A 13,400-nucleotide genomic window follows, 5' to 3' on the forward strand; every position below is an offset into this window, starting at 1 on the left:
TGATACGATACACTCTATCACACATAAACCTCCTTATATCTTCCTCAAAACAGCCACCATACCTACCTATTATGGCATTTCCATAGCCATTTCGAGATACATTGCCATGCAACTTTCCACCGTTCCGTTCATCATCATCATGACATACTTTACTTTTATCATATTGCCATTGCATGATCATGTAGTTGACATCATATTTGTGGCAAAGCCACCATGCATTATTTTTCATACATGTCACTCTTGATTCATTACACCATCCCGGTACACCGCGGGAGGCATTCATATAGAGTCATATCTTATTCTAGTTTCGAGTTGTAATTCATATGTTGTAATCAATGAAAGTGTGATGATCATCATTATTAGAGCATTGCCCAAAGAAAAAAAAGAAAAAAAAGGAAAAAAAAAGAAGAAAGGCCAAAAAAAAGAAAGACCCAAAAAAAAGGAAAAAGAAAAAAAAGAAAAAAAATATGAAAAGGGCAATGCTACTATCTCTTTTCCACACTTGTGCTTCAAAGGAGCACCTTGTTCTTCATGTAGTGAGTCTCATATATTGTGCTTCAAAGTAGCACCATGTTTTTCATATAGTGAGTCTCATAAGTTGTCTTTTTTATACTAGTGGGAATTTTTCATTATAGAACTTGGCTTGTATATTCCTACAATGGGCTTCCTCAAATGCCCTAGGTCTTCGTGAGCAAGCAAGTTGGATGCACACCCACTAGTTTTCTTTTGTTGAGCATTCATTTATAGCTCTAGTGCATCCATTGCATGGCAATCCCTACTCCTCATGTTGACATCAATTGATGGGCATCTCCATAGCCCGTTGATTATCCTCATCAATGTGAGACTTTCTCCTTTTTGTCTTCTCCACACAATCCCCATCATCATATTCTATTCCACCCATAGTGCTATATCCATGGCTCACGCTCATGTATTGCATGAAGGTTTAAAAAGTTTGAGATTATTTAAGTATGAAACAATTGCTTGGCTTGTCATCGGGGGTATAGAAGTTGGGAACATCTTTGTGTGACGAAAATGAAGCATAGCCTAACTATATGATTTTGTAGGGATGAACTTTCTTTTGCCATGTTATTTTGAGAAGACATGATTACTTTGATTAGTATGCTTGAAGTATTACTATATATTTATCAATATGAACTTTTATTTTGAATCATTTGGATCTGAACATTCATGCCACAATAAAGAAAATTACATTGAGAATTATGCTAGGTAGCATTCCACATCAAAAATTCGGTTTTTATCATTTACCTACTCGAGGACGAGCAGGAATTAAGCTTGGGATGCTTGATACATCTCCAACGTATCTATAATTTTTTATTGTTCCATGCTATTATATTACCCTTTTTGGATGTTTATGGGATTTACTTTACACTTTTATATCATTTTTCGACTAACCTACTAACTGGAGGCCCAACCCATATTGCTGTTTTATTGCATGTTTTAGTATTTCGAAGAAAAGGAATATCAATCGGAGTCCAAACGGAATGAAACCTTCGGCAGCGTGATTTTTTGGAAGAATATGATCCTGGAGACTTGGAGTTCACGTCAGAAGATCCTTGAGGCAGCCACGAGATAGGAGGGCGCCCCCCTGTAGGGCGCGCCCCCTGTCTCGTGGGCCCCTCGAGCACCTCCCGACCGACTTCTTTCGCCTATATAAGCCTACGTACCCTAAAACCATCGAATATCAAGATAGATCGGGAGTTCCGCCACCGCAAGCCTCTGTAGCCACCAAAAACCTCTGGGAGCCCGTTCCGGCACCCTGCCGGAGGGGGGAATCCATCACCGGTGGCCATCTTCATCATCCCGACGCTCTCCATGACGAGGAGGGAGTTGTTCATCCTCGGGGCTGAGGGTATGTACCAGTAGCTATGTGTTTGATCTCTCTCTCTCTCTCTCTCTCTCGTGTTCTCTCTATGGCACGATCTTGATGTATCGCGAGCTTTGCTATTATAGTTGGATCTTATGATGTTTCTCCCCCCTCTACTCTCTTGTGATGAATTGAGTTTCCCTCTTGAAGTTATCTTATTGGATTGAGTCTTTACTTTGAGAGCACTTGATGTATGTCTTGCCGTGTTTATCTGTGGTGACAATGGGATATCACGTGCCACTTGATGTATGTTTTGGTGACCAACTTGCGGGTTCCGCCCATGAACCTATGCATAGGGGTTGGCACACGTTTTCTTGACTCTCCGGTAGAAACTTTGGGGCACTCTTTGAAGTACTTTTATGTTGGTTGGATGAATCTGAGATTGTGTGATGCATATCGTATAATCATGCCCACGGATACTTGAGGTGACAATGGAGTATCTAGGGGACATTAGGGTTTTGGTTGATTTGTGTCTTAAGGTGTTATTCTAGTACGAACTCTTTAATAGATTGGTCCGGAAGAATAGCTTTGAGGTGGTTTCGTACCCTACCATAATCTCTACGTTTGTTCTCCGCTATTAGTGGCTTTGGAGTGACTCTTTGTTGCATGTTGAGGGCTTATTATATGATCTATCTATGTTATTATTGTTGAGAGAACTTGCACTAGTGAAAGTATGAACCCTAGGCCTTGTTTCCTATCATTGCAATACCGTTTATGCTCACTTTTACCATTAGTTACCTTGCTGTTTTTATTATTTCAGATTACAAAAACCTATATCTACTATCCATATTGCACTTGTATTACTATCTCTTGGCCGAACTAGTGCACCTATACAATTTAGCATTGTATTGGGTGTGTTGGGGACACAAGAGACTCTTTGTTATTTGGTTGCAGGGTTGTTTGAGAGAGACCATCTTCATCCTACGCCTCCCATGGATTGATAAACCTTAGGTCATCCACTTGAGGGAAATTTGCTACTGTTCTACAAACCTGTGCACTTGCAGGCCCAACAATGTCTACAAGAAGAAGGTTGTGTAGTAGACATCATCCGAGGTGTTTTCCTCGGGCGCCTTCTGGACGGTCTCGTCCGCCCCTCCCTGGCGAGGAGATGGCCTTTGGGATGACACCTCGGTGTCCTCCATGGCGGGGGGGGGGGGGGGGGGGAGGCACGAGATGGCCCATCACCCTTTGCCTCTCTAGGGGCTAGAGTGTTCCCTTAGGAAGTGGAAGGAACCGGGATCTCGCGCGGAGGGCTGAGAAACATAAAGGGGTTGAGCATGACAAAGGCGGATTAAAGCGATAATTGAATGAGTAAGTTTCTGATACTTACGTTTCGGCCAGGGACTTCTCCCTTTGGACCGCTCCGGGCTGTGTTCGGACTCCGAGTCCGAACTATCCGAGAGGACCACCCGCCCCTTCTTCGGTGTAGCCCCCTCCAGGTTCTCGGAGGCTGTCCTTTTCCCCCTCCTCTTCTTGAGGGGGGAGTTGCTCTCTTCCTCGTCATCCTCCTCCTCCCCTTCTTCATCCTCATCTTCCTCATGGAAGGAGACGGGCTCGGTCTCTCCGGACACAGTTTCTAGAGGCCCTTTACGGCTGGGCCCGTCCTTGGGCCCCTAGCTCTTCTTCTTGGCCTTCGTCTCCGGCGCCTTATAAGGCACCGGGACTAGCATCTCCGCTAGCGCATGAGTGACTGGGTCTTCAGGCAATGGAGCCGGACTCTTGATCCGGTCTAACTTCTTGGTCCAGCCCTGTAAGAAAGAGATAGGCTGATGAGTTCGGTATAGATCAAATATATGAATATGAACTAAGTATGTCTTCGGAAATATCGAATACTTACCGGAGAGGCCAGATTCATGGCGTTGAGGCCAACGTATTCGGTCTCCATGGGCCAGCTCTTCTGCGCCTTGAAGAGCAGCTTCCACATTCCCTCGTGCATAGTGCCGAGGAAATCCTATAGAGTCCGTGGCTCCACTGGCTTGAATTCCCACATGGGGGAATCCCGGCGTCGGCAGGGGAGAGTGCGGCAGAAGAGCATAATTTGAATCACGTTGGTTAGGCCAACGTTCTTCCCCAGCACGTTGGTAATGCACATTTGCAGCGCTTGCACCTCCGTCTGGGACTCCCAGGCGTGGCCCTTCGCATTCCAGGAGGTGAGCCTCATGGGGGGTTCGGATCTGAACTCCGGAATTGCCGCCAAATTAGTGCGGCGTGGCTCGGTAATGTAGAACCACTCTTGTTGCCAGATCTTCACGGTCTCCACAAAGGCCCCCTTGGGCCAGGTGGTGTTCGGTAGCTTGCTGATCATGGCTTCGCCGCAGTCCACGTGCTCCCCGTCGACCACGTTCGGCTTCACGTTGAAGACCTTGAGCCATAGGCCGAAGTGTGGGTGGACGCGAAGGAGAGCCTCGCACACGACGATGAACGCCGAGATGTGAAGGAAGGAGTTCGGGGCTAGATCATGGAAATCTAGCCCATAATAGTACATGAGTCCATGAATGAACGGGTAGAGTGGAAAACCTAACCCTCTAAGGAAGTGGGCAAGGAAGACGACCCATTCGCCGGAGTGGGATAACTTGACCTTCGGGGGGAAGCCTATGCTTGATGTTAGCCGCAAGGTACCCTGCACTCCGGAGATTCTTGATCATCTCCTCTGTCACGGAGGAGGCCTCCGACTTGCCTTTGGAGCCGGATCCGGCCATTATCGGAGGAGGTATGGTGGTGGTGAGAAAGACTGAAACTTTGTGCGCACAGAGATCTTGGCAGATTTGAAGGCCGAGGAGATGTGAAGGCGTGGGGTAGAACGTAAGGATCCACTGCCCTCCTATAGGCAGTAAAAATGCCAACCACCCCCACTCGTGCCTTGAATCTCACCTATTCCCAATGAAGGTGTGCGCCGCAAATGGTTGGATTACCCAAATATCATTGATGTACAATCCCGCATTAAGTGGGCACGATCTCTGTTTTGACAGGACGTGCCAATGAGGCATGGCCTCAAAACACGAAACGCGGGATAGGAAAAATGGTTCAAATCAACGAAGGGTCAAGTCTGACGCTTCGCCAAAAAAGTTGTCAGTCAAAGACACTGTTCTCGTTCTTTATGTATATGCCGCCTTTGCGGCTAAGGGTTGTGTTTATTATGAAAAGCCGGATACAATTCTTTTACAGAGGAAAGCTGATGTGTATTCTTCAGAGAACCCGCCTTGCAATGCCGAAGACAATCTGAACACCGGATATATCACCATTGAAGATTGGTTCAGGGGCTACAGTGGGAGTCCTGGACTAGGGGGTCCTCGGGCATCCGGTCTATTGGATGTGGGCCGGACTGATGGGCTGTCGAGATACAAGATTGAAGATCACCCCTCGTGTTCGGTAGGGACTCTGGTATGCGTGGATGGCAAGTATAGGTGTCCGGATATGTTATTCCTTTCTGCAAAACCGACTTTATACAACCCTAAGCCCCTCTGGTGTCTATATAAACCGGAGGGTAGATCGGAGGCAGGATCACAACATTGCTAGGCTAGCTAATCTAGGGTTAGCCAATTGGATCTCGTGGTAGATCAACTTTTGTAACCCCTATACCCTCGAATATAATCAAGCAGGAGTAGGGTTTTACATCCATAAAGAGGGCCCGAACCTGGGTAAACAGTGTGTCCTTTGTCCATAGTAACCATTGATCCTCAGACGTATAGCTTGGGCCCCCCTACTCGCGATCTGCCGGTTTTGACACCGACACCCTGTGTCCAAAATGGTCATTCCCTGCTGGGAAGGCCGCGACTATAAATAGCCACCCCGCGCTGGCTTTGTCCGGTGGTTGCTCCGTTTGATTCCGAAGAGATTGTTGAGCAACCCACTCTCCGCCCGAATCTATGCTTCCATGTGAATCAAATTTTGTGCATCTCGCGGAAGAAAAAACATTTTTTTTACTTTCTGAGAGGCACAACTTTGTGCCTCTCGTGGAAGCAAACGTGTGCCTCTCGCGGAAGACAAACATGTATTTTTTTATTTCTCGAGAGGCATTGTGCCTCTCTCAGAAGCGAAATTGTGTGAAGCAAATCCGTGCCTCTTGTGGAATTTAAAAAATATGTTTTTTCCTCTTTGCAAGAGGCATAGCCGTGCCTCCCGCGGAAGTAAACCTGTGCCTCCACAAGAATCAAATATATGCCTCTTGAGGAAGAAAAAAAACATATTTTTTTATTTTCTGAGTGGCACAAGTCGCAGAAGCAAACTTGTGCCTCTCGTGGAAGAAAAAAAAATGTGTTTTCTCGCGCAAAAAATGATTGAATGTTTTCTTTCAAACCTAAGAAAAACCGTGGAAAAGCCAAAAAAGAGGGCAAAAACCATATAAACCATAATACACGCACAAAAATATTTAAAAAAATCCCGAGGGAACGCCAAGCATGCGACATGTGGCGGCGACCGAGAGCGCGCCAAGTCGCACGCTCTCCGTCCATCAAAACTGACCCTTGAGGAGCTCCCACGAGGTTTACCTCTCAATTAGTTGCTCTCCTTTGTTTCTTTGGGGGCGGCAATAAAGCGCGTGACGCGAGTTGAGGCGACCGCCCGCGTGAGGGCGTGGTGAACGGTCCGGCCCATGTAGGTTCCAAGTAAGCTTGTCTTTCTCCCTCTTTTATAATGTTTTATTCTTATTTTTGAACATCTTGTAAATGAATATGCACTTAAAAACATAAAACAAATAAAAATTAAAACATTAAGTTGAAAATATATGTTAACAAAATGTAAAACAGATATAGCTTAATTCAAAAAGAATGTTGATAGTGTATTTTAAAAAAAGTGACATTTAAAAATGTGCTCACGTGTTTAAAAAAATACATTATCATATTACAACAACAAGAACAACAACAATAATGATGATGATGATGATGATGATGATCATAATAATAATAATAATAATAATAATAATAATAATAATAATATTCAAAACGTTAAACATATGTAAAATAAATGTTTCAAATGTATATGAAAAAATGTTGATAGCATTCACAAAAAAAGCTATTTCGCATTATAATAAAGTGTGAAAATATGTATGTCGCATTATAATAAAGTGTGAAAATGTGCACGTGTCTCAAATATAAGTATGTCGCATTATAATAAAGGTGTGAAAAATGTTCTGTATGTTTATGAAAAATGTTAAGCGTATATCGAATAATGTTTTTGATGTTTTTGAAAAAATATACAATGTATATGAAAAAATTAGATGGCAAATATTGACATAAAAACGTTTATTAAGAAAAAATTCATTGTGTATTGCAAAAATGTTTAACATGTATAAAAAAATGTTTCACATGTACATGAAAATGTTCATAGAATACCAAGAAAAACTGATACAAACACATAGAAAGAACCCAAAAAGGTCCTAAAACCAAAGAAAAAGCTTTGAAAACTAAAAAGAAAAGCACATAGAAAGAAACAAAAAACCCAAATAAAACCAATGAGAAAGAACGAGAAATGAAGAAAACTAAAGAAAATCAATGAAAGCTGCAGAAAGAAAGAAAGAAAACCAATGAAAAAGAAAGAGAGATGAAGAAAACCGAGAAAATAAATAAAACCCAACAAACAAACAAAGAATCAAAGAAAAACAAAAAAGAAAGAAAAGGAAAAACTTGTGAAAGCCGAGAAAACGGACGAAGAAAAGATAAAATATAATTTAAACCGAGAAAAGAAGAAAATAAGCGAAACACAAAACAAACAGAATTTATAACGAAGAAAATAGAATACCGAGGAAAACCATTGAACAAACCAAAATTTACCAAAGAAAAAAGAAAAGAAGAAATAAGAAGAAACCGGAGAAAACATGAATAAAACGAAGGTACAACTTGTTTTTTTAAGGGAAACGAAGGTACAACTTGTGAACCACAGTGATAATCCCTGCGCAAATGGGCCGACGCACTGGGAGAGTCTCCTATTTTGTCACTTCCATATATTACTAGTGGAAAATTTTCATTATAGAACTTGGCTTGTATATTCCAATGATGAGCTTCCTCAAATTGCTCTAGGTCTTCGTGAGCAAGCTAGTTGGACGCACACCCACTTAGTTTTCTTTTGAGCTTTCATATACTTATAGCTCTAGTGCATTTGTTGCATGACAATCATACTTCGTGCATTGACATCAATTGATGGGCATATCCATAGCCCATTGAATATCCTCGTTAATGTGAGACTTTCTCCTTTTTTGTCTTCACCACACAACCTCCACCATCATATTCTGTTTCACCTATAGTGCTATATCCATGACTCACGCTCATGTATTGCGTGAAATTTGAAGAAGCTTGAGAATATTAAAAGTATGAACCCATTGCTTAGCTTGTCATCGGGGTTGTGCATGATAAATACTTTGTGTGATGAAGATAGAGCATGCCAAGATTATATGATTTTGTAGGGATAACTTTCTTTAGCCATGATATTTTAAGAAGACATGATTGCTTTATTAGTAGGCTTGAAGTATTATTGTTCTTATGTCAATATTAAACTTTTGTTTTGAATCTTATGGATCTAAATATTCATGCGACAATAAGAAAGATTACATGATAAACATATTAGGTAGCATTTCACATCAAAATTTCTGTTTTTGTCATTTACCTACTCGAGGACGAGCAAAAATTAAGCTTGAGGATACTTGATACGTCTCCAATGTATCTATAATTTTTTATTGTTCCACGCTATTATATTATTCATCTTGAATGTTTTATATGCATTATGGTGCTATTTTATATCATTTTGGGACTAATATATTAACCTAGTGCCAGTTGCTATTTTTTCCTTATTTTTCTCTTCTACAGAAAATCAATACCAAACAGAGTCCAACGGAACAAAACTTTTTGAGGATTTTTCTTGGACCAAAAGACACCTAGGAAGCTCCAGGACGAGGCTAGAAGAGCCACAACCCTTGGAGGCACGCCCTAGGGGGGGGGCCAGGCTTGTGGGAGCCTTGTGGCACCTCTAACCCTAATCTGAGCTCCATAAATATCCAAATATTCCCCTACACCAGGGGGCACATCAAAAATACTTTTTCGCCGCCGCAAGCTTCTGTTCTCGTGAGATCCCATCTTGGGGCCTTTTCCGGCACTTTGCCGGAGGGGGATTCGATCATGAAGGGTTCTTCATCAACCTTACTGCCCTTCCGATGATGTGTGAGTAGTTTACCACAGACCTACGGGTCCATATCTAGTAGCTAGATGGCTTCTTCTCTATCTTTGATCTTCAATACAATGTTCTCCTCGATGTTCTTGGAGATCTATTCGATGTAATCTTCTTTTGCGCTGTGTTTGTTGAGATCCGATGAATTGTGGGTTTATGATCAGATTATCTATGAATATTATTTGAGTCTTCTCTGAACTCTTTTTATGCATGATTAAGATAGCTTTGTATTTCTCTCTGATCTATTGATTTGGTTTGGCCAACTAGATTGATTTTTCTTGCAATGGGAGAGGTGTTTTGTAGTGGGTTCAATCTTGCAGTGTCCTCACCCAGTGACAGAAGGGGTAGCGAGGCATGTATTTGTATTGTTGCCACTAAGGATAAAAAGATGGTTTTTTTACCATATTGATGGGATCTATCTCTCTACATCATGTCATCTTGCTTAAGGCGTTACTCCGTTCTTGTTAACTTAATAAACTAGAAGCATGCTGCACAGCAGGTAGGAGTCAGTCTACTTGTTTCGGACGTGATGCCTATATATATGATCATTGCCTTGGATATCATCATAACTATGCGTTTTTCTATCAATTGCTCAATAGTAATTTGTTTGCCACCATATGCTTCCTTTTAAGAGAGAAGCCTCTAGTGAAAACTATGGCCCCCAGGTCTATCTTTTATCATATTATTTTCAGATCTGTAAAATCAAAACCCCAAAAATACCTTGCTGCAATTTATTTATTTTTATTTTACTTCGCATTTTTATTTATCTTTTCATCTACCACTATTAGATCTCATCTTTGCAATTAACCGTGAAGGAATTGTCAATTCCTTTATCGCGTTGAGTGCAAGTATTTCTTTGTTTGTGCAGATACAATATTGGAAACTTATGTGTTTCTCCTACTGGATTGATACCTTGGTTTTTAACTAAGGGAAATACTTATCTCTACTTTGCTGCATCATCCTTTCCTCATCAAGGGAAAACCAACGGAATCTCAAGAAGTAGCAGAAGCTCCCCCACAAAACTGGCTCTAGAAGCTACATTGCAACTTATCGAAGTATGGGAAGCACTCCAGCTTTGTACATGCAAATTACTATATCTTTTCATAGTCTGCGGCAACAATGTTCATCATATCCTGTTTGATTTACTAGTGTAATGAGAAAAACCAGAAACCTACACCTGTTCAATATTTTGAAGCAACCCACACCAGAAAAAGGATGGGGTGTTGAGTGAGACTGCAACAATATCAATCGTAAGCATTCTGCAATTTCTGGATTTCATATGTAATGTGCCACCCAAAATATTATGTTTGTAACACCGTGCCAACAACACATCTACCATATTGCAGAAGAAAATGAAAGACAAGCAATGCGCAACTCCACCAGAAGGTGAAGAGTCAAAAACAGATGTGCAGATTGTTGCGGAGGTTTTCAAGGGCGTTTCCAAGCATTTCACGTCCCTCGCCAGCATGGGAGAGTCATTTGCCTCCAGGCAGAAGACAACCTCTCATGAACGCATGGAGAGTTTGAAGAGAGGCTTGCAACTCAGGCGCTAGCTGAGAGATTAGCAACTGATGGCTATTAAGAAGAGCTGAATGCAAGAATAACAGCACAACAACAGAAAACCGAAGAGATGAAAACAAAGAGCCAGGTACCTGCTCAAGAGCTCACCAACGCACTTACGCACGTACGTACTTCTGTCCTTCCGTGGATTTCCCTCGCTCGATTCGCCGGTGTTGTGTAATCAACTTTATTTTTCCAGGGGAGTGTCGCATAATCAGCTAGTACTACCAAAATCTCTTTATGTACTATTTTCATAAAGAGGAAAAGTTCTCTTGAAGAAATGGCGTTCTTTTTTCTATCAAACAGAGTGCTCGTCGAACCTTTCAGCGTTCGAGCATCATTTCTGGTGAATCGTATTAATCGTCCCATCTTTTATGATTTATCAAACAAATTTATATTTCCCTACAAAAGTTTTTATATTTCCTTTGGTAATAAACCAACAAAGTAATTAAAAAAAATCCTAAAATACATTTACGTAGGTATATCACCAACAGGGAATTCGGTAAATATTATTTACAAAACCACACTTATATTGTCAAGTAAATCACGGTATAACGTATTATTAGTTTAATAAGAAATACAATAGCCTACAAAATCTGTCACAAATACAAAGGTTTATCATCCAACACGCCCAAGTATTACAATTATAGTAAGAGCAAGTATAGCAAAGTCATCATAAAATCACTATAGTAGTCAACCATTTAATGTTCGAGGCTTGAAAAAATGCATCTAACTGAGTCGTCATACAAAGCTTGACCTACACTATTTGAAGGCTAGAGGATGCTGATAAGGCGCAGACTCCAAACACCGCGCACACAGGCGAAAAGTTCAGCCCGTTTCTTTCTAATACATGCTTCTAAAAAGTATATGATTTCTACTACGATCATTTTTAACGTAATAAATGTTTTAATTTACATATATGAACTGATTTTAAATAACATGTTTTTAAAATCTATCAAAAAATGGGATACAATAGTTTTTCCTCAGGACCGAAAAACACATCACATTGTTTTTTCTTTGAGCTTCGACGGTCTTTATTACTCAAAGCCTCTTTGATTCACGGAAATCTAAAAACTGGGGAATAGAAAAATATATGATTGGAATGTCATGTCAATCTCAATTCTACAGGATTTTTGGTTGTTTTATTGCATATAGAAAATACAAAGGATTCTTTCACACAAATTTCAATGGATGCTAGAAATCCTATGAGATGTAGTAAAAAAAATCCTAAACATGAACAATTTTGAAGTATAAAAACATCCTAAACATGAACAATCCTATGGGAAAAACCAAATGATTCTTTCAAAGATGTTTGAAAGGATTCTTTAAAAGAGGTTTCAAATTTGAGATTCATGAACCATTTTATAAGTACAAAAAACAAATTCATGATATCCCAAGCATTTTTTTCGAAGATGTTTTGTATTACAGAAAATTTCATGGATTTAAAAAAATTTCACAAGTGTCAAAAAGCATGGACGAATTTGGAAAATGTTCCTAAATTTATGAGGGAAACGAAGGTACAGCTTGTGAACCACGGTGATAATCCCTGTGCAAATGGGCCGGCGCACTGGCGTTCGCCTGACGCGATGTTCTCTATGGCAATTCGAATTTGACGCCCAGGGACGGCAAACTGTCAAGAAAACGACCGTAGCGGAGGCTGTTGGATCGGGCCACTACGGGTCTGTCATGATTGTTTCGTTCGCTGCTGTTCTTTCGTTAGTTTTTTGTCTTCTTCCATGTTTTGGGTTTTGTCCTGTTTTTACTTCCGGGTTTTGACTTGTTTTATTCTGTTTTTTTTTTGTTTTCTGTTTTTGGTTCCTTTTTGATTTTTCTACATTGTTTTCATGTATTATAAATAATGTTCACCCGTATTGCAAAAATGTTTGCTATATATTAAAAAATGTTCACTGTATATTACAAAAGAGTTCACCGCATATTACAAAAATGTTCACTATATATTATAAAAAGTTCAATGTGTATTTAATAAATTTTCATCAAATATTAGTCATATATTAAGAAAATGTTCACCATACATTACAAAAAAGTTCATTGCGTATTGCAAAATGTCTAATGTATATTACAAAGAGATTATTTTGTATTTGAATGCTTTCACCTATAGTACAAAATAAGTAGCCGTGTATTACAAAAATTTTACTGTATATTACAAAAAGTTTAATGTGTATTTAAAAAAGGTTCAACTTATATTAAAAAAAGTTCACCGCATATTACAAACATGTTCATTGTATATTACTAAAAGGTTCAAAGTGTATTGCGAACCAACCTGTGGTTGGATGGTTAGAATGACTGTGGTATCCCCAGCCCACCAGGGTTCAAATCCTGATGCTCGCATTTATTCCTGTATTTATTTCACGATTTCCGGCGATGCGCATTCAGTGGGAGGAGATGTTTCCGTCGACGACGAGGCGCCTAAGGTGACTTCAGAAATCTCAAGATGATATGCCGGCTCAGTCTTTCGGAGGTATTCATAGGGGTAGGGTGTGCGTGTGTGCGTTCATAGGGGTGAGTGTATGCGCGTGTATATGAACGCTTGTGTCTGTACTGATGTTCAAAGTGTATTGAAAGAATGTTCAACATATATTACAAAAAAGTTCACTGTCTGAAAAAAATGTTCACCGTATGTTAGAAAACTGTTTATTGTGTATTTTAGAAAACATTCACCATATATTAATATTTTTTATAGTACAAAAAATGAAATAAAAACAAAAGGTGAAAAAAAAGAGAAATCACCTTCAGAAAAAAATAGAAAAACATGCAGCACCGCTTACTGGGCTGGCCCATT

The sequence above is a fragment of the Triticum dicoccoides genome, chromosome 2B (assembly GCF_002162155.2).
Source record: "Triticum dicoccoides isolate Atlit2015 ecotype Zavitan chromosome 2B, WEW_v2.0, whole genome shotgun sequence".
NCBI classification, from domain to species: Eukaryota; Viridiplantae; Streptophyta; class Magnoliopsida; order Poales; family Poaceae; genus Triticum; species Triticum dicoccoides.